The sequence below is a fragment of the Dasypus novemcinctus genome, chromosome 16 (assembly GCF_030445035.2).
Source record: "Dasypus novemcinctus isolate mDasNov1 chromosome 16, mDasNov1.1.hap2, whole genome shotgun sequence".
Classification (NCBI taxonomy): domain Eukaryota; kingdom Metazoa; phylum Chordata; class Mammalia; order Cingulata; family Dasypodidae; genus Dasypus; species Dasypus novemcinctus.
The window spans coordinates 35423407-35445299 of NC_080688.1; the positions used below are offsets into that span (position 1 = coordinate 35423407).

The following is a 21893-nucleotide window of genomic DNA, read 5'->3' on the forward strand; positions in this document are numbered from 1 at the left end:
TTCTTTTCAAAAGGAAATAGAGCCATCAATAACCATTAGCGTGCATTTTAATTATTTGGATCTTAATCAAAGAATAGAGGAAATGACTATTTAGTGGGAGTGTTTCTGTTACTATGATTTGGATGCAACATTTAAATAAGCGTTATTAGTTCTCCTGCTTTTTCTAAGACAAAATCATAATGCTTCTCATTCTCAATGCCGTTCCCGCTTTCTTATTTGAGATTGTAATACATCCTCCAAAAAGAAAAAGGTTCACTTATTCCTAGCCAGGAGTAGCCAGGAACCGCTCGCTTCCTCTTAGCTTATTCCTGACGACGCTTCAGATGGTTTGGCTCGAATAAAGTTTCAAACCCCATCTACTCGGGGATGAGCTTCTTTGTCTCCGCTGCATATTGTTCGCTGATTTATGTTGAATGTTTGCATGCCTGTGTTACGTGTTCAGCTCTGCCTCGCACACAAAGGGCCCGCGGTGAACACGACTGGATAATCAAGCAGAGAAACCTCTTTCTCACTAAAGCGCCCAAAGCTATTACCCACTGTGGCTTTCCTGCCTTCCGCCTGGCTTCACGTCAAAGGTGAACCTGATTAAAACGCGTACTCTTTCCTCCCACGCGAATTCCGGGATGAGTTTAATCTGTAGAGATATTTGAAAATTTCCAAGACTCCTTGTACAAGTTCATTACTCAACTTTAGTAAAGGGAGCCACCATGTGGGGAGTTTGTTGACTTCACGGGCTGTGAAAGGGGGCAAAAACCGCAAACACGATCAACTTTGTGGGGAGGATGACGACGGGACTGCAGGTTCCAGGGGCCCGCCGGAATCTGCGCTACGCCTCGGGCCTGCGAAAGGCTGTGCCCACCTCCACTCGGGCAGCGCGCAACTCAGAGTCGAGCTCACCGAAATCACGGGCCGAGTGGAAGACTAAGCAAGGAAATTAATTTGAGATTCTTGGTCACTGAACTCCAGAAAACCAGGCTCCGGAGACCCATCCGTTTCTCAGCGCAGTGCGCAGACCCACCTGTCCCCAGCTGCCTCCGGAATCGAACCCGAGAAGGGTTCCTCCCGCAGATTTAACTTTTCTTGCCAATGACCTTCTCTGATTGGGCGAGTTTGGTGTCCCGAGGACTGGGAAGGTGGCCTGTTCTGGAAAGTGCTGGCCCTGGGCCCCCGGGTCTGAGAGGGGGGCGGGGACAGCTGAGGGAGGGGAGGAACCAGAGGCTGAGCACTAGGTCGGAGGGTTCGCGGTCTGTGAACTGCGACCTACCTCGCCAACTCTTTCAGACATTTCTTCTTTCTGTTGGGTGGAGGGAAAGATAGGGCGAATGAAGTCCCAAAGACCAAATCTACCCCCAACTTCCTGTCGTCTCCGGGATGCCCCGGTCGAGCTTAGCTGCACTCACCGGGCCTTTGTGCCTGGGAGCTTTGGGGAAGGGCAGGGAGGCCCCGAGCTAACACGACCCTCACTGACCAGGTGTCCTGGCCCGGGCAGGGGGTTGGGGGGAACAGCAGCCCGGCAAAGACTTGTTAATTACAAATGCCGACGCCAACGCGATTTACTGTGCCGGGGGAGTCCTGGGCCTGAGTCTGAGGAATCCTCAACCAGTGCACCCTTTGGGAGAGGGGAAGGGGGAGAAGCAGTGAGAGGAGAATTTGGGGAGGGGGGAGAACCCTCCGGTTTTATCCTGTTCTTACCCGGTTTTTCTTTCAAAGGAATTTTTACATCCTCCCACGGTGCCCAGATGATGCACGTCAAAGAGACTTTCAGAGTTCCTAGGTATAATTGAAAATAACGTGAGGGGCAGGGGCGGGAGTGGAGGAAGGAATAAGGGACCACGGAAGAGTCTGGACTTTATGTACAGATGCCATAGAGGAATTTCAAGTATTCTTTCCAATACCCCCACCCCTCCTCTCAACATACTCCAGATGAAATAGAATTCCCAGGCTGGCAAAATTTCACTTCAGACTGTGAAAGCGAAGGGCAGATAACTGGAATCATGCTCAATTTGAAAATTTAGTGGAGCCACAGAACTCTTGGGAGTGGAAGGTCTCCCCTGTTTCCTCGGTGAGGCAGGGAGACAGGATAGAGGGCATCCGTTAACTACCGGGAAGAGGCTGTTTGGAAATATTTGTAGGAGATGATAAAAGACTCTGAATGTCAAGGCTCTGATGTATCAACTCCTTTTTCCCCCATTTGATCTTCAGACATGAAAACAGAAACTCTCATTATTGGTTTTGTCTGAAATAGTGAATCCTAGCTAAAAGTCAAACTGATGCTTCCTTGAATTGTTTTTCCTGGTCGTGAATGCCTCTGCCTTCCTTGAAGTTTCCAGCCTTGAACGTTCAATTGTCAAACACTCAGTTGTTGAACACTCAATCAATATTCAGTTTAGAGAACCTTCAGTCCTTGAGGAAGTGGATTCTTGTATTCAAGCAGGAGGAGTATAGCTACTATATCGGCTGAGACTGAATTCACAGATGGTTTCACAAAATTAAATACTCTAGTATTTGAATTGTCTTATCTATACCAGTTTCTGACTTTTTGAACTGTCTCCGCTTTGGAAATCTGCTTTTCCTGCTAGTTCATGGGAACCTTCCGTACCTTTCAGAAAGTTAAATTTTGCTTCACCACCCTCTCAGAAGCTAGGCAAAAGAAGCTTCAGATTGGTGGTGAGCTACATTTTTACCTTTAAGTAGACCAGTAAAGTGGGGCTCAGATCCCAAGCTAAGGAGATTTCTGCTACTTTCCTTCTGGCATAGTTACCCAAGTTATACATTGTTTCCCCCTTTACTGCCCTTTATTGCCACTCTTCCCATTCCCTGCCCCATCCGATTTTTTTAAACATATAAAGTGTCATGTTTATACTCAGCCCTGCACACATTCCTAGTATAAATAATACAGCATCAAGATTGGAGAAAGTCTTTCATTCCTTGTCTATTCTTTTCTAGTCAGTAGTTAGCATGAGAACCAATCTATAGTGAGATATTTCAGTGAACAAGCTTGATGGAAAACATTATCCTCTCATATGAGTGGCAAAAGTGAATTACAGCACTGTATTCAATTTCACTCTAAACATTTTCTCTTCTGACTCTTCCAGAAAATGTGATGACTAATGACTCACTTCAGACCGATAATACCTGTAGGGAAGCCCAAATGTTCCGCAGCAGAACATGATGACCATCACTTACTGGACTGCCGGCATCATGCCTTCTGAACTCACTGTGAAGTCAGGAGCTGATGAGTTTACCCATAATGTGTCGTGACTTCTCTGACCTTCAGAATCTGGTGCTTTTCACACTCTGAAAACAACCAGCAAAAGAAGCCTTTCCAAGCCACATAAGCAAAGCATCTCCTTCTAATCTAAGAACAGGATCACGTATTGACAGGGCCAAGAAAGTTTGCCCATTGCTTTATGACACAAAGCAGACACCCAAGAAGCAAAACCAGAATAAAACTTTTGTGCAGATTTGAGTGATTTCTACTATCTCTTTTATATGGTTCTTCCAAGGCCTTGTTCTGTGAACATGAGTTACCTAGGTACCAAAAATATATACCCTGAATTTCACTGTGCAGTATCTGCCAAATTCTGGCAAGTTTTCTAAAACCTGTCTTTTTAAAAATCAAAGAGAAGAAAGTCTCCTCTTTACTTCAGTCTAATTCCTCTGCTCATATAAGGCTTAAATGCAGGGAGGAAAGCTTGGAGAGCATCCAAGAAACCCAATAGCCTAAATGAGTTTTAGGACAGCTTCTGAAAGTGTTGGAAGGGAAATCTCAAAAGAGGGTATTGCTCTATGAGTTCATAGCACCCCAAGCCTCTGCCCTGTTGACTTAGAATCTGCCTTATCTGTGAATATAACTCTGTGTAATAATTTTGGAAGCTTAATTTTCATTATCCTTATTACTAGCACTGTGTGGTAATAATAACCCTGTAAATACTTCTTAACTAATCTTTTCTCCCTATCCAAATATACACGTGTGAGCATTTTTTAAATCATTTGCTTGGAATACATATAATTTGCCAAGGGTTTGCTAATGGCAAACTTCAGTTATTATTTCTTTACATTTTTTTCAAATCTTTCCTGCCAAAAGGGTTGCATGACTTTGCTACTCACTAGTTAATAACAACAACAGTCACTAGTACTGAAACAACAACTGTGCTAAGTGTTTGGCTAGTGCTATGTCCTTTATCTTCACAACAATGTTCTTTATAGATACTGCTATTGTTTCCATTTTACAGATGAGAAATTGAAGCTCAAAGAGGTTGAGTAAATTCCCCAAAGTCACACAGCTGCTATATTGTAAAGCAGAGATTCAAATTCAGGCCCAATGTCGCCAGTCTTAATGATGGTACTAGGTTATACTGGCTTCCATATTTATTTTCTCTACAGTTGTTATAAATACAAATTTCTAATTTAACATCAGCTTTAGTCTGTGACTTATTAATTTTTTAATTAAAAATCATGTCTAAATAAAAATTAAATACAATTAACATTAGAAATTGATTAAGTGAACTACAAACATCACATGCTTATGGGCTTTGCTTCACAGAATAGGTATGTTTCAGGAAGTATGTCCATTATTAGTGCACCAACATGTTCTCATTTACGTCATACTTTAAAATAATTCCATTCTTCTGGATGCAGCAGAAGTTTCAGAGATGAATTTATCTTAAAAAACAATATTTTATAAAATCATCATTTAATTAGCTCTATGTAATTCAATACCACAGAAACCATGTGATTGCCAGTGAGTCAAGATTTTTTTGAGTCAAATGAGATGAAAGAGAGAGAGAGAGATGTCTTACAAACAATAGATCTCAGGCCAGTAGAAGAGCAGGGAAAGGAACATTTACTGAGCTCCTTGTTTGATAGCAACTATATGCTCTGTGTTAACAAATATTAACATATGATTTAATCTTGTGAGGTACTGGGGTATTATTATCCCTACTTTTACTAATAGTTAAACTGAGACGCTTAAAGTTTAATTAACTTGCCCAAGACTACACAGCTAACACATGATAAAGTCATGTTTCAAACCGAGGACTGGCACTTTCCAAAATCAGTCTTCTTTTCATTACCATTTGGCTTCCCAGTTATTTCTGTATAGTTGCCATTATTTGTAAAGAGGGAAGAAGCATCAGCTTTCCATAGAAACACAATGTTTCTTTAACAAAACATCTCTTTAAAGGCAGTAATTCACACTTTTCTTAATTTTTCCTTACATTTTAAAATAAGAAAAGAAGTTATGTGTAAATATGATTTCCAAGAACTTTTAAAAAGAGATAGGGAAGTGGAGGTGGCTCAAGCAATTAGGTGCGTCCCTTCCACATGGGAGGTCCCAGGTTCCATTCCCATAGCCTCCTAAAAGGAAGATGAGTGCAAACAGCAAAGTGGGGGGAGAAATAAATAAATTAAATAAATCTTTTAAAAAAAGAGATAAGTAATAAACAAGATTGTACTCCCAGGTATTAAAAAGGTTATAAAATTACAGCAATTTTAAAAGTTTGGTGCTGGGGAGTGGCTGTGCCTCAGTGGTTAAGCACTGGCTTCCTGCATGCAAGGTCCTGGGTTCAATCACCAGCCCCTGCTGCCTTAAAAAAAAATGACATAAATATAAAAAATGCGCACTAGTATGTAATTTCCAGTAGAATGAGTGTGATACTGGGACAACTCACTGTCTGTTTGGAAAAAGAGAAAAATTAGATGCTACTTTATATCCTACAACAATATCAAGTATATCCAAATGAATTAAAGAAAATCATAAAACTAGAAAAACTAAACTATTTCTTAGTGAAGGGCTTGCATTATCTCCCTTAGTTTTCAGCGCTGCTCCCTCACCCAAGGCCTTAAGGAAAAATGGAGTAGTCTAGCCCCGCCCTCCTAATTTCCAGTCTTTCTTTATACTAAATTGGTTAAATTACACTATCAGCCGAGATTTTAGAATCTTGTTTTGTTTGGCTACAATGTGAGGCATCCAGGATTATATGGTGTGTATCGGTGGGGGGTGTAGACGTTAACAATTATTGAGAGAGCATCTACAGTATTCATTATTTCACCATAAAATATCTACCATTAGTCCCATTTTACAGATGAGAAAACTGAGACTCAGAGATCAAATAATTTACTAAGAGACTCATATTCAGGAAGTGATGAAGCCAGTTTTTAAGCAAGTGACATCACTTATTTCACCATACCAGTGATCTCTGGGTTCCCAAGACTCTGGTAAAATATTTTTTAATATCTCTATATTCAAAGAAAATCCATAAAGTTAAACAAAACATGAAAATGTTGATATCATTTATGAAAAATAAAGGATTCAAATTTGCAAAATATAAAAAGCACAAATCAATAAAGACTATCATACCCAAATGTAAATTTCATAAAAGGCATAAGCAAAGTTAGAAATATGAATGGCCTTATATATACTGACCAAGTGGGTTTCATTCCTGGTATGCAAGGATTGTTCAGCCTAAGAAAATCAATTAATATAATACAACCACAGAAACAGACTGAAGGAAAAAAATTACATGATCATATCTATAGATGCAGAAAAAGCATTTGACAAAATACAGCACGCTTTCTTGATAAAAACACCGCAAAAGATAGGAATAAAAGGAAACTTTCTGAACACGATAAAGGGTACATAAGAAAAACCCAATGATGAAATATTAAAATCTTTCCCTCTAAGATCAGGAACAAGACAAGGATGCCCACTATCACCCCTCCTATTTAACATTGTGTTAGAAGTACTTGCTCCAGCACTGAAGCAAGAACCAGATATAAAATGTATCCAAATTGGAAGAGAAGTCAAAATTTCACTACTTGCAGACGACATGATCCTATACATAGAAAGCGCTGAGAAGTCTCCCGCAAAGCTTCTAGAACTTATAAAGGAGTTCAGTAATGTCATAGGTTATAAGATCAAGTAACAAAGGTCAGTAACATTTCCGTACAACAATAATAAACAATCTGAGGGGGAAATCAAGAAAAAAATACCATTTACGATAGTAAATTTAAAAATCAAATACCTAGGAATAAATTTAACTGAAGATGTAAAAGACCTATACATAGAAAACTACACAACACTGTTCAAGGAAATCAATGAGGACTTATATAAATGGAAGAATATTCCCTGTTCATGGATAGGAAGACTAAATAGCATTAAGATGTCTATCCTACCCAAACTGATCTACAGATTCAATGCAATCCCATAAAAATCAACACAGCATTTTTTAATGAACTAGAAAAACTATTTGGAAAGGAAAGAGGCCCCAAATAACAAAGGCGTATTAAAAAAGAAAAATGAAATTGGAGGGATCAAACTACCTGACTTCAAAACATACTAAGAAGCTACAGTTGTAAAAAAAAAAAAAAAAAGGTATGGTATTGGCACAAGGATAGACACACTGACCAATGGAACCAAACTGAGAGTTCTGATATTGATCCTCATATATATACCGTCATCTGATATTCAACAAGGCCACCAAGCCCACTCGACTGGGAGAGAATGGCCTCTTCAACAAATGGTGCTTGGAGAACTGGATATCCATGTGCAAAAGAATGAAAGAGGATTACCATCTCACACCTTATACGAAAATCAACTCAAGATGGATCAAAGACCTAAATATAAGAGCCAAGACTCTAAAGACCTGGGAAAACAATGTAGGCAAGCATCTACAGGACCTTGTAATAGGAAACGGCTTCATGAACTTCACATCCAAAGCACAAGCAGCAAAAGAACAAATAGATAAATGGAACCTCCTCAAAATTAAAGCCTTTTGCACCTCAAAGGAGATTGTCAAGAAAGTGAAAAGACAGGCTACCCAATGGGAGAAAATATTTGGTAACCATATATCTGATAGGAGACTAATATCCTGCATATAAAGAACTCCTATATCTTGAAAATAAAAGACAAACAACCCATTTTTAAAAAATGGGCAAGAGATTTGAACAGATACTTCTCCAAAGAAGAAATACGAATGGCTAAAAAGCAAATGAAAAGATGCTCGAAATCACTAACTTTTAAGGAAGTGCAAATCAAAACTACAATGAGATACCATCTTACTCCCATGAGACTGACAGCTATCAAAAAAAAAAAAAAAACCCAGAAGACTACAAGTGTTGGAGAGGATGTGGAGGAATGGGAACACTCATCCACTGCTGGTGGGAATGCAGAAGGATCCAACCATTCTGGAGGACAGTTTGGTGGTTTCTCAAAAAACTAGCTGTAGATTTGCCATACGACCCAGCAATTCCACTGCTGGGTATATATCCAGAAGAACTGAAAATAAGGACACAAACCAATATAGGCACACCAATGTTCATAGCAACATTATTCACTATTGCCAAAAGTTGGAATCAACCCAAATGCCCATCAACAGATGAATAGATAAACAAAATGTGGTATATACATACAATAGAATACTACTCAGCTATAAGAAGGAATCCAGTACAAACACATGGGGTAATATGGATGAATCTTGAGGACGTTGTGTTGAGTGAAGCAAGCAAGGCATTGAAGGATAAATACTACATGACCTCTCTGATATGATATAAACAAACCAAGCTGTCTCAGAGAGCTAGAGACTGGATGATAGGCTTAAAGGAAATTGGGGGAAGAGAAAGGTTGTGAGCTGACACCTACAAGGGTGAAATCTATGATAAAGTGGATATTTGTACAGGGAAAGGATAAGACACGAGCATAGGGGTACTTTTGAGTGGGGCTTTGCAGGGTTGAGGGGGGCTAAGGTTGGAAGGATGGGTCAGATTGTCCAAGGAATTGGGGGGGGAGCATTGGAGGGAACAGTTGAACATGGGAGATTGTTGGGAATATGGTTGAAACTATAATGTTGAGAAAACTCTTTAGAAAATATAATAAGGAAGGATTACCTGTTTAAGGTGCTTAAGGGGGGGCATCTGGCACAGAAGCAGGCTTCTAGGGAGTGTGCAAGTGCTCATCTTGTCATAGTGTATTATGTCATTGGGTGGAGACCCATACAATGAGTGGGAAGGTGTACACACATCCCCGGGAGAGGCCTTACGTTCTCCAACAGAGGAGGGAATTGTGTCTCTCAAGAGAATTGGTGGCTCCCAGTGTTGTTGGACAGTCTAGTATGTCAAGCTCTCAGCATTGTTGCAAGTATCTGTGAATCTGGACCTTCAAGCAGTGAAGCTTGGTTATCAGCGTGGACCCTGAGTAGAGGGGGAAAGAGGAATAGAATAAATGGAAGCAGGGTAACTGGGGGACAATGGAAGTGCTCCACAAGATTGTGCAATGATGGATACAGGACATGTTAAGTTACACCAAAATTGTATAAAAGTCTATAAGCTAAAATGTAAACCATAATGTAACTAAAAATTTAGAAAATTGTACAGTCTAAAATATAAACCATAATGTAAACCAAAATGGAACCACGTTTGGTAGCTATGTTTCAATATCTGTACATCATATTAACATGAACATGTAAAAAGATCATTGCTGAGGAAGGGGGGAAAGGATATATGGGAGTCTCCTATATTGTATATGTGACTTTACTGTGATCTAAAATTTTTTTGAAGACAAAATTAAAAATTAAAAAAAGGATGTAGACAATAAGGAAGAAATTAAAGAAATTGACATGCCACTGTACATACAAGGCAACACCATTTACAGTGATGAAAGGCAAGTCATCAAAAACAAAGTTTTATGATATTTTTCATTTTTAATACCCCAGTTTATTTTTACTTCACTTTAGTTTTCATAAATTAGTATTATTCTATTTCTAATCTTTAAACCTATCATTACTATTTCATTTTCCTATTAATTGAATTTGGCAATATAATAGGCTTCATTTTTAAGACCTCAGAGGGGTTCAACTATGGCAGGGGAAGAACACTGGTGTGGGGTGTTATTGATGGGGGACATATGGCCAGGAGGGAGTTATCCAGGGCATGTATATAGGGTATGTAAAAATGTTTGGATATTTGTTGGGTATTTTCATAGTAGTTACAGTTACAAACAACAACTGAGGTAATGCTGAGTTCCTAGCCAGGGGAGTTCTGTCACATTCCCCAATGGAACAGCAACAATCCCCCAAGTGCAAGGGCAAAGACCAGTGAAGAAGGATGGTCCAATGATGAGGTCTTAATACTGATGACTAGGCTTATGAGCCTATGTGCCTGAAATTTCAACTAGGCCTAGAGCTGCAGTGTGCCTAACAGTTACCTCCTGAGAGCCTCCATGTTGCTCAAATGTGGCCACTCTCTAAGTCAAACTCAGCATGTAAATGCATTACCTTCCCCCCAGTGTGGGACATGACTCCCAGGGATGAACCTCCCTGGCACCAAGGGATTACTACCAATCACTAACTGGTGATTCAACTAGAAAAAGACCTTGAATGAAAGGGGGAAATCATAAAGACAAATGAGTTTATCTGGCTAAGAGTCTTCCAAAAAGAGTCGGGAGGTCATCAGGGGGGTCACACTTACACACGACTCAGTAGGGTCCCAGAGACAGCCAAAGTAGATGCAACTCCAGGTACTGGTGCTCCTGAGGGCTATAGAGACACACATGTTCTACAGTCATGGCAGTTGGCTCTGGAGTTCAGTGCTTTGTCTGGGGACCCCACTTTGGAATTTGTGTTTTTGAGTGTGATAGAGTTGGACTCCATCAAAGTGACATACCCCTGTCACTTTACTGAACCTGTTATTGGTGGTAGGGATGGTGTATACTTGGGGGACATGAATCTCTGGACTGGCCACATGCCAACTGGGCCCTGAGCCTCAGCAGAGTTGCAATTCCTATTCTCTGGTTTGTTGGACTTACCCAGGTCAGCTAACAGGGAGGTGAAAATGTTCAACCACCATAACAGGGAACCAAGAGTTACTACAACTGCAAGCAGGAGAATCACATCCATCAATCATGTGGGCTCTAAGCCCCCTTTCAATATAGAGGTGGAGTGGACATCACCATCCCAGGGTCCATAGGATGGAGGAATAAAATATAGATTAAAGTGGACTTACTGGTATTCTACTATAGAACTACTGGGACTAGTAATGGAAGAAACTGTAGCATTGATGTTAAGAAAGTGTCCACAGTAGTTGCTGAGGGCAGGGAAAGGGAAGAAGAGATGTGATGTGGGGTCATTTTTGGAACTTGGACTTGTCCTAAATGATGTTGTAGGGACAGATGCTGGACATTATACATCCTGCCATAACCCGCTGAATATACTGGGGGAGAGTATAACCTATAATGTGAACTATAATCCATGTGGTAACACAATGCTCTAAGCTGTATTCTCCAAATGCAATGGATGTGCTGCAATGATGAAGGAGGTTGTTGATGTGGGAGGAGTGGGGGGGTCGGGGGGTGAGGTATGTGGGTACCTTTTATATTTTTTAATGAAACATTTTTTGTGATCTATGTGTATCTTCAAAAAATACAATAATAAATAAATAAATAAGAAATATGAATGGCCAATAAATTTTCCAAAAAAATCTTCAACCTCGCAAATGGCCATACAAATGCAAATTAGAATGTCATTTTTTTAATCTACCAAATTAGGATGATTTTTTTATATTGTACTATGCATTATTGCCAAATGTGCTAGGAAACATATGCTCTCAAGCACTGCTGGCAGGAGTGTAAATTGATCCAACTTTTCTGGAGAGTATTTGTCAATTATGCATAAATTTTGACCCACTGATTTTACTTCTATGAATTTATGCTGAGAAAATAAGCATGGAATTGTCCAAAGATTAACTTCAAACCAATTTGTAGCACCATTGATTATAATAAGAAACATTTCAAAAGAACTGTAATTGTTCCATAATAGGGAACTGATTAAATTTATTTTAGTCTAGTCCTACAATGGACTGTTGAAAATCCTTAGTGACATGAGACAATGCTTACATTTTGTGTGTGTTTTTTTAAGCCCTGTTCTTTTTTTTGAAGATTTATTTTATTTCTTTCTCCCCACCCCCTCATTGTTTGCACTTGCTGTGTCTGTTCATCTTCCTTGTTTCTTTTTATTTATTTCCCCACCACCACCACCAATGTCTGTTTTCTGTGTCCATTCACTGTGTGTCTTGTGTCCGCTTGTACTCTCATCAGGCAGCACTGGGGATCTGTGTCTCTTTTTGTTACATCATCTTGCTGTGTCAACTCTCTGTGTGTGTGGCACCACTCTTGGGTGGGCTGTGGTTTCACACGGGGCAGCTCTCCTTGTACAGGAGCCACTTCTTACACAGGGGGCACCCTTACAAGGGGGCATCCCTTCATGGACTGGCACTCCTTGCACACATCAGCACTATGTGTGGGCCAGCTCCCACACAAGCCAGGAGGTGCTGGGTATCAAGCCCTTGGACCTCCTATGTGGTAGGCAGATTCTCTATCTGTTGAGCCACATCTGCATCCCCTTCCTTGTTTCTTTAAGAGGCCATGGGAACCGAACCCAGGACCTCCAATGTGGGAGGGAAGCACCTAACTGCTTGAACCACCTTTGTTCCCTGCTTTGTTCTGTGTCTCATTATGTTTTTCCCCTAACCTATCCAATTATTATCTTTATATCATTTACATATGAACATACATAAACAATTAAGTGTATAGGTAAAAGTTGTGTACTTACAAAGTAAACATGCATAACATCATACAGGGGTCCCATACATCAACCCTCCACAAACACCTTGCATTGTCATGAGATGTTTGTTATAAACTGTAAAAGAACACTGTCAAAATCTTACTACTAATCATAGTCCTTATCTTACATTTGGTGTGTTTTTCCCCAACCCACGCTATTATTATTTTTTAAATATATTTTTTTATGACAGAAGTTGTAAACTTTTAAAACAATCATGCACATGTGCAGGTTTCCCAAACAACACCCCTCCATCAACACACCACAATGTGTGTCATTTGCTACAGACAAAATAATATCATCTGATTATTGCCATGTCCATAGTGTACATTTGGCTCACATTTTCCATACTGCCTCAGTATCAACACAGTACATCTTTTGCATAGATGCAAGAATATTATATTATTACTACTAACCACAGTCCATAGGTCACTCCAGTTGTATTTTTCCCATGCTTCTCCACATTCCCAACACCCTGCAGTAGTGATATACATTTGTTCGAGCTAACAAAGGACACACTTGCATCTGTACCATCAACCACAATTCTCACCCACCTCTTGGTTTACTGTGCTATCCAGTTCCTAGATTATTCTCTAGCATTCTTTCAAATGGCATTTATGTAACTAGACTACCATTTTCAGTCACATCCCCATTTATAAACTAGCTGTTCTCACTGTGTGTTACCATCCACTCTATACATTTCCACAATTTTACAGTAGAGCTAATTAAAACTTCTACATACGTTAAACATCAGTAGTCCACTCAGTCCTTCTCTTACCTCCTTTAAGAATCCACCACCTACCAACAGGTCTTGAAGATATTTTCCAATAATTTCTTCTAGAAGTTTTATGGTTCTTGCTTTTATTTTCAGTTTTTTGATCCATTTTGAGTTAATTTTTGGATAAGGTAAGAGACAGGGGTCCTTTTTCCTTCTTTCAGCTATGGCTGTCCAATTCTTTCAGCACCATTTGTTGAATGGATTATTCTGCCCAAGCTGTGTGAGTTTGACAGGCTAGTCAAAACTCACTTGACATACCTGTGAGGGTCTGTTTCTGAACCATAAATTTGGTTCCATTGGTCTACTGTGTCTGTCTTTAGCCAGTACCATGCTGTTTTTACCAGTATATGTAGGCATTATGATTTAAAGTCTGGAGATGAGGGCTCACTTTTCCTTTTTATGGTGTTTCTGGCTATTCAGGACTCCTTACCCTAACAAATAAATTTGATAATTGTGTTTTCTCCTTTTTTTTAATGCTAGTGGAATTCTTATTGGGATTGCATTAAATCTGTGTATCAATTTGTATAGAATTGACATCTTAATGATATTTAGTCTTCCAATCCATGAGCACGGAATGTTCTTCCAGTTACTTAGGGCTTTTTTTTTTTTAATTTGTTTTAACATTGAGTTGCAGTATTCTGAATACAAGTGCTTTACATCATTGGTTAAGTTTATTCCAGACTATTTGAGTTTTGTCATATTTTATTTTCATCACTCTTTTGACTCTTTTAGTTCCTTTTATTGATATAATCTTCATTTCCTGACACTCTTCCAGGTCCCTCTCTCCTGTCTTTTCTTTTCAGGCTCTAGCACACCCTGTAGTATTTCCTGAAAATCTGGTCTCTTGCTTAGAAATTCTCTCAGTTTCTGTTTATCTGTGAATATTCTAATTTCACCCTCATTTTTGAAAGACAGTCTTGCTAAATGTAAGATTCTTGGCTGGAAGTTTTTCTCTTGTAGTATCCTAAATATATCATACCACTGTCTTCTTGCCTCAATGGTTTCTGGTGAGAAATCAGCACTTAATCTTATTGGGTATCCTTTATATGTTATGTATTGCTTTTCTCTTGCTGCTCTCAGAATTCTCTCTTTGTCTTTGGCCTTTGACATTCTGATGAGTATGTGTCTTGGAGTTGGTCTATTTGGATTTTTTTGCACGGGAGTACGTTGTGCTTCTTGAGCTTGGATATCTATATCCTTCAATAGGGTTGAGAAATTTTCTACCATTATTTCTTTAAATATTCCTTCTACTCCTTTTCCTTTCTCTTCTCCTTCTGGGACACCCATGACACATATGTTTGCATGACTTTTGCTGTCATTTAGTTCCCTGAGACCTTGTTCAATTTTTTCCCTTCTTTTCTTCCTCTGTTCTTTTGTATGTTCACTTTCAGAGGCCATTTCTCAAGCTCACCAATCCTTTCTTCTGCCTCCTCAAATCTGCTATTATATGATTCCAATGTTTTTTTAATTTCATTGATTGCACCTTTCATTCCCATAAGATCTGCTATTTTTCTATGTATCCTTTCAAATTCTTCTTTGTGCTCATCCAATGTCTTCTTATATCCTTAATCTCTTTAGCCATCTCATTGAATTTATTAAGGAGATTTGTTTGAACATTATAATTAGTTGTCTCAACTCCTTTTTTTATTCATTTTTTTTAAAATATTACATTCAAAAAATATGAGGTCCCCATATACCCCCCACCCCCCTCACCCCACTACTCCCCCCATAGCAACATTCTCCTCCATCATCATGACACATCCATTGCATTTGGTGAGTACATCTCTGAGCATCACTGCACCTCATGGTCAATGGTCCACATCATAGCCCACACTCTCCCACGTTCCATCCAGTGGGCCAAGGGAGGACCTACAATGTCCAGTAATTGTACCTGCAGCACCACCCAGGACAACGCCAAGTCCCAAAAACGCCTCCACATCTCATCTCTTCCTCCCATTCCCCACACCCAGAAGCCACCATGGCCACTTCCTCCACACCAATGCCACATTTTCTTCGATTACTAATCACAATAGTTCATGAATAGAATATCAGTAAGTCCACTCTAATCCATATTCTATTCCTCCATCCTGTGGACCTTGGATTGGTTGTGTCCATTCCACATCTATGTCACAAGGGGGCTTAGATTCCACATGGATGTCAACTCCTTTATGTCACCTGGAGGCTTACCTTTTTCCTTTAACTGGGCCGTATCTTCCTATTTCTTTGTGTGGATTGTAATTTTTTGTTGATGTCTTCACTATCTGGCTTACTAGAGTATTTTTTCTGGATGCAGTTTTTTCTTTAGTTCAGGGTTTCCTATTATTTCTCCCTTGCTGGTTGTGCAGTAGAAGCCAAGCATGTAGTTGGTGCTGTAAGCTGTGGAGGCTCAAGCTGCCCTCATTGCACCAGGGACCAATGAAGCTTCTTCCAACTTTCTCCTTTGCCAGGGGTAGAGACAAAGTCACAGCTATGTGGAATAATCGACATGCAGGCCTAGACTGTAGTTGCCCAGAGAGACTGATGAAGCTTCACATACCTTTATCCCCTGCCTAGGGCAGGGATAGAGCTGCAGGTGTGGGCAGCAATCCATGCATTGTGGGTCCAAGATGACCACAGTTGCCCTGGCAGACTTCTGATTTTTAGTCTATGCCAGTCAAATTTGCCTGTAGTTATCTACATAGGCTGATGCAGGGCTCCTCAGCTTCCTCCCCGCCTGAGGCGAGCTGAAGCCTAGGCAGGCTACAGGCTGATCTGTGTGAAAGAAACTGGTTCCTGCCCACACTTAGAGTTTCAGTCAGCCCAGCTTCCCCTCAGGCTGGGGGTAGAGTCAGAATGGCGGCTACTGGCCTTTTTCTGACTTGGGCTGGTTCTCACCCCAGCTGTTCCCAGGGTTATCTCTTAGCCAGCCAAGTCTCCCATTCAATAGCCAAAATCAGCAGCAAACCATCTCCTCCTCCCCTATTTCTGGGAATGGAACTTCCAATTCCCATCACAGAACAGCTCCTGTGGCAGTTCGTGCCACCAGAGTAGGATAATCACTGGCTTCCGCGTCTTGGCCGGTAATTTCTCGGAGAGGCTGGCGCAGGTCCCCGCAGCTTCCTCCCTGCTGGAGGTAGCACTGGAGCCTGGGCTAGGCCTGCAGTATGATCTGGATGGGAAGAAGCCGGTCCCCACCAGCACTGGGATTTTCAATCTGCCCCACTTCCCCTCGTGCCAGGTGCCGAGTTAAGATGGCATCTCCCAGCCTCTTTCTCACCTGGACAGGCTCGAACTTTAGCTGTTCTCAGCATTATACTGTAGCCCACTGAATTTCCTCATCATAGCTGAAATTTGTGCCCAACAATCTCTTCCTCCCCCATTTTTGGGAAGTGGAGCTCTCAATTACAGCCGCAGAACAGCTCCCAAAGTGGCTCGGAGGATGGGCACTGGTCTCCTGGGTGTGGAGCGCTCTACTTATGAGTCTTCTCTGCAGATAGGCAGTCTCCTCCTTCCACTCCTTCAAAGATGTTGCAGAATGCTCTTCTGGTCTCCTGGAGCCCCCAGACACGTGCTTCAGCTGGCTCCAGAGAGCTCTGGGTGTTTGCTAACTGCCCTGTACCAGGAGCTGACTCTAGGAGCTCCTTACTCTGCCACCATCTTGCTGGCTCTCCAGGGTCTCATGCTTTTCTTCTTGTATCTCTTGTTGCATCATCTTGCTGCGTCAGCTTGCAGTACCTGCCCATCGTGTCAGCTTGCTAACTCGCTCATTCTCTTTAGGAGGCACCAGAAAGCCCTGCTCCTGCTTTGTTGTGTCTCATTATGTTTTTCTTCTTGTGTCTCTTGTTGTATAAGCTTGCCACTCCTTCCTGTCATGCCAGCTTGCTTTCTTCTTTAGGAAGCACTGGTAACCCAACTAAGGACCTCCCATGTGGTAGGAGGGAGCTCAATTGCTTGAGCCACATCTCCTTCCCACAATATTAATGTGGGAATGTTAAAAAGAGAGAGCTGTAATTCTATATGTGCAATATAATACCAATTTTGTAAAAACAAAAAGTTTATACATGTGCATCCATAAGGATATATACCAAAACATTAACAACGGTCATCACCAGTATTGGAATTATGGAAGGAATCATAGTTTATTTTCTTTCTGTGCTTATCCAATTTTTCTTAAACTGTCTAAAATAAATATATATATTTATAGTACAAAAAAGTAATGTGATTTAGTTTTTAAATATAATATAGTGGCTTTTCTTCATTACATTTCCACAAAAAAAGTGGAAAAGTCTTTGTTAAAATTTCCTTCATCTTTTACTGAGCTAAGCACTTAATGGATTCTTCTTATCATGCTGATCTTTGACCTCCACATGAAAGGAAATTTAAACACAAACCTGAACAGAAGAAAGAAGAGAACTAAACCAACATATTAAGGAAGCAAGCTTAGAGAAGGCAGGTGCAAGAAGAAACATAGCAGAGGGGCGAGCGAAGAAACACAGCCGTCAACAGTGGCAGTTTCCAGTGTAAATATTGAATCATCTCATGGGTAAGTCATTGTTGATAAGATTAATCGAATGTGTTAAATCAAATTTGTGCTGAATGAGGTTGAGCTGTATCTTGGAAGTATAGTTTGTCCTAAATTATTCAGAGGTGGGTCATCCAGTTTGTGGCTTATTCAGTTTGGAGCCTTTGTGATACAATCTTGTTGTCATGTTTTTGGGACCAAGGAAGTCCAGGCACCTGAATGGCGTCTCCTAATCCCACTCTTCCCTCCATGTCAGGTTTCAGGGCCAGTTATTTTATTAAAGCTGAATAATGACTGTCACGGAAGCTTTGGTCAGATGCCATGGTTGAGGCCATTAGTCAGAATTTTCAGGAGATAGCCTGCCCTACCCCACCCCCCAAAAAAGTGCAGCCAATTTCCAAGGGAATCTGGGAATGCACCAGTGCCCTCTAACATACCTGGCCTGTCTGACTGCTGTAAAGTTAAGCATGAAGAACTGAGGGCCTGTTTCTGCCTGGGTGTGCATGCAAAACCTCTGCCTGCTGTGTACATACACTCTAGCCCTCAACTTCCATTTTTACCATCAGTGTATCAGGAGGGCCCCAACCCATCAAGATAGTGGGGTGAGATGCTTTAGGGCTCTGTCCCCCTTCAGAAGCTTTGAAAACCAACAAGAACTGGTAGAAAAATTTTTCTAAAAGCCCCAGAGAACAGTTAAAGGATTACTCTAAATTGGGTGCATGTCAATTCAAGAAAAAGGCTACTGAAAAGCGGTTGGAGCTCATGGCGCCCTGGCTGGCCCCGCCCCACGCCCTCACCAGCTCAGCACAGAGCCAGCCCACACTCCCAGTGCAGATCCCTGTCCCCAGTTCCAGAGGAAATAGAGTAACCCACGTGCATATACGGGGAGTATGTATGTCTGGCCCAAATTGTCTGGTGGTGGCCTAAGGGACTCACTGTCTCAGAACTTATCCTGCTCTTAGAAGGTAGCTCACCAAATGCTTTGGGAGAGTAGTCAAGCTGTGCTGCCTGGAGCAAAGGATTGCTGGTTTTAGGACATACATTACAGTGCCTAGGACAGTGAGGAAACTGTTTTCTAGGGCTATTCATGTATGTATAAACAGGGCAATTGCTAAGACAAGATGCATTTTCAGAAAGGATCAGGGAGGCCCTCTTGCTTTGGCCTGGAGCTATTCTCCAAACCCATTGTTTGGATAAACTCCGAAGGAAAGCACTCTCACAAGTCCATCTGCAAAAACTGAGAAAGGTGTTTTCTTCTTTTTTTTTTTTTTTTCACTCCTGGCATTCAAGAAAATCCCTGCCATGACACTGGCTAGATATAAGCCAATGGAGCAGACACTTCAGAGTCTAAACACCAGCAATAACACATTAAAATATCAAAAAATGTCCAGATTTTAACAAAAGATTACAAAACACAAAAAGAAACAGGAAGTGATGACCCAGGTAAAGTAGATTAAAGCATTAGAAAACACCAAAGATAGAGGATCAGACCTGGGACATTCCAGACAAAGACTTTTAAAAAATAGTCCTAAATATGCTCAAAGAGCTAAGGCAAAATACAGACAAAGAACTTTTTTTTTTAAAAAGATTTATTTATTTATTTACTTCTCCCCCACCCCGGTTGTCTGTTCTCTGTGTCTGTTTGCTGTGTCTTCTCCCCTGTCCACTTCTGTTGTCAGTGGCATGGGAATCTGTGTTTCTTTTTGTTGTGTCATCTTGTTGTGTCAGCTCTCCGTGTGGGTGGCGCCATTCCTGGGCAGGCTGCACTTTCTTTCACTCTGGGTGACTCTCCTTACGGGGCACACTCCCTGCATGTGGGGCTCCCTACTCGGGGGACACCCCTGTGTGGCACGGCACTCCCTGCGCGCATCAGCACTGTGCATGGGCCAGCCCCACATGGGTCAAGGAGGCCCGGGGTTTGAACCGCAGACCTCCCATGTGGTAGACGGACGCCCTGACCACTGGGCCAAGTCCGCCGCCCCAGACAAAGAACTTAAGGAAATCAGGAAAGCAATAGATGAACACAGAGCTAATATCAGAGCATGTACAGAAATAGGCAAAAGTAACTGCAGCGCTGTCCCATCCGACAGCCAGGCCCAGGAGAAGTTAGCACTACATATATGAATATCTGCTCCATGTAGGAGCTCTAAAACCTGCCAAAATATTTTTACCAGAGATAAGATGGGGAAAAGCATCACTCTGGGGGAACCAAACTATTTGGGGATCTCTACTGTGCAGCTTCAGAAGGATGGGAAATGTGTGACCACTGAAGAAAAGCAAAAGCCTTCCATGATTATCCTTTGATGTTACCTTGGTACCCTGGAGGTCCAAAGCCCCCACTGAGGATACCTAAACAGGCACTTGGTCATGTCCCAGGAGTCAACCATTACTTCCCGGTGGAATGGACCTAACTCAACAAGGACATCTGAATATGGGTGGGCCAATGCAGAATGATTCCTCCAAGGGCAATGGTGCTGTCAGGACCACTGCACTATAGAGATGCAATGAGATCCCCACACTGAACGCTTTAAATGGCCCTAGAATGCCTGGAATGAACATGGATCCAGGCGGTGGTAGACCTTGGCCAGATTCAACAAATGCCAATTCAATACCACACTCTTCAGCATCTCCTGTGAATTATGTAGTTCCTCCAGAAGGTGGAGAGCCACCAAGAACATCCATCATGCCTAGTCTAGCAGATTCAACCAACTCTGGGGACAATATTTATTCTTTAATGAATGCAATACCTCCTGGACCTAACAGACCTAATTTTCCAGTGAGCCCTGCTTAGATGATCCCATGCGTAGATTATGAGAAATGGAGTCACATCACATGAATGACTCTTTAGGCTTGGACAATATAGACAGTATTTCCAAAAATCCTCCAAAATAATATGAGTCTGAGTAATCACCTGGGCACTCCAAGGGATGCTGGTGAAATGAGGGCAAATTTCTTAAACCCTTTTTGGAGTGAGAGTTACTCCCCTAGCATGACAATGAGTGTGTGATCTATTACCAAGTCTCCTCATGAAAACCACAGGGAGTCAACCCTTCACAGAACTACTATGGAAGGAAACTATTCATCACAGTGTATAGTTAAAAGAATCTCAATTACACCAAACCAAGCTTTCTACTTCCTGCTCTCTCTCTTATTTTGTGAAGAAAGCAAGTCCAACCTTGATTAAAATAACTCTACAGAGTGGGACATTAGAATTGCCCTAAACTGAACAGCAAATAATTATCTGTGTATATATATGTGTGGGAAAGAGAATATATTGTATATGTGTATGTTATACAAACATATACACAAACATACATTGACCAATAGGCTATTGTAAAATATTATTACATGACATATTAAGTAAAAATGTCAGGACTTTATTCCATCATTTTTTTCACATTTATATTTTAATTATTAAAATTTATCTGCCCCTGTCTGAAATATTTTGTGCTGTGTATATCACTGTTTCATATGTTATTTTTAAGGTGAACTCAGATGTTATGGCTTTGTAAAGGTCTGCAATCATAGATAGGAATGAAATTACTTATTTGAGAGCTTTCAAAAAAAGAGAGAACATCAACAGAGAGATGAAAATTACGAAAAGGAACCAAACATAAATGAAGACCACAGTAACAGAAATTAAAAATTCCCTAGAGAGATTCAACAGCAGATTGGAGCTGGCAGAAGAAAGAATCAGTGACCATGAAGATAAGGCAATTGAAATCATCCAGTGTAAGGAACAGAAAGAGGAAAGAATGAAGAAAAGTGAACAGAGCCTGAGGAAGTTTTGGGACCATCAAGCATAACAATAGATCTATTATGGGAATCCCAGAATGAGATGTAAAATAGAAAAGGCAGAGAAAATATTTAGAGAAATAATAACTTAAAATTTTTCACATTTAACAAAAGACATGAATATATATGCATCCAAGAAGGTCAGTGAACTCGAAACAGGCCCACACTACGCCATGTTGTAATCATACTAGTTCATACTGAAGATAAA

At 40.9% G+C, this 21893-nt stretch overlaps 1 pseudogene; it reads left to right on the forward strand.

Moving 5' to 3' along the window:
• The first annotated feature begins 782 nt into the window (after positions 1-782).
• On the forward strand, positions 783-20897 carry LOC101444752 (single-stranded DNA-binding protein 2 pseudogene; annotated as a pseudogene).
• Positions 20898-21893: the final 996 nt, after the last annotated feature.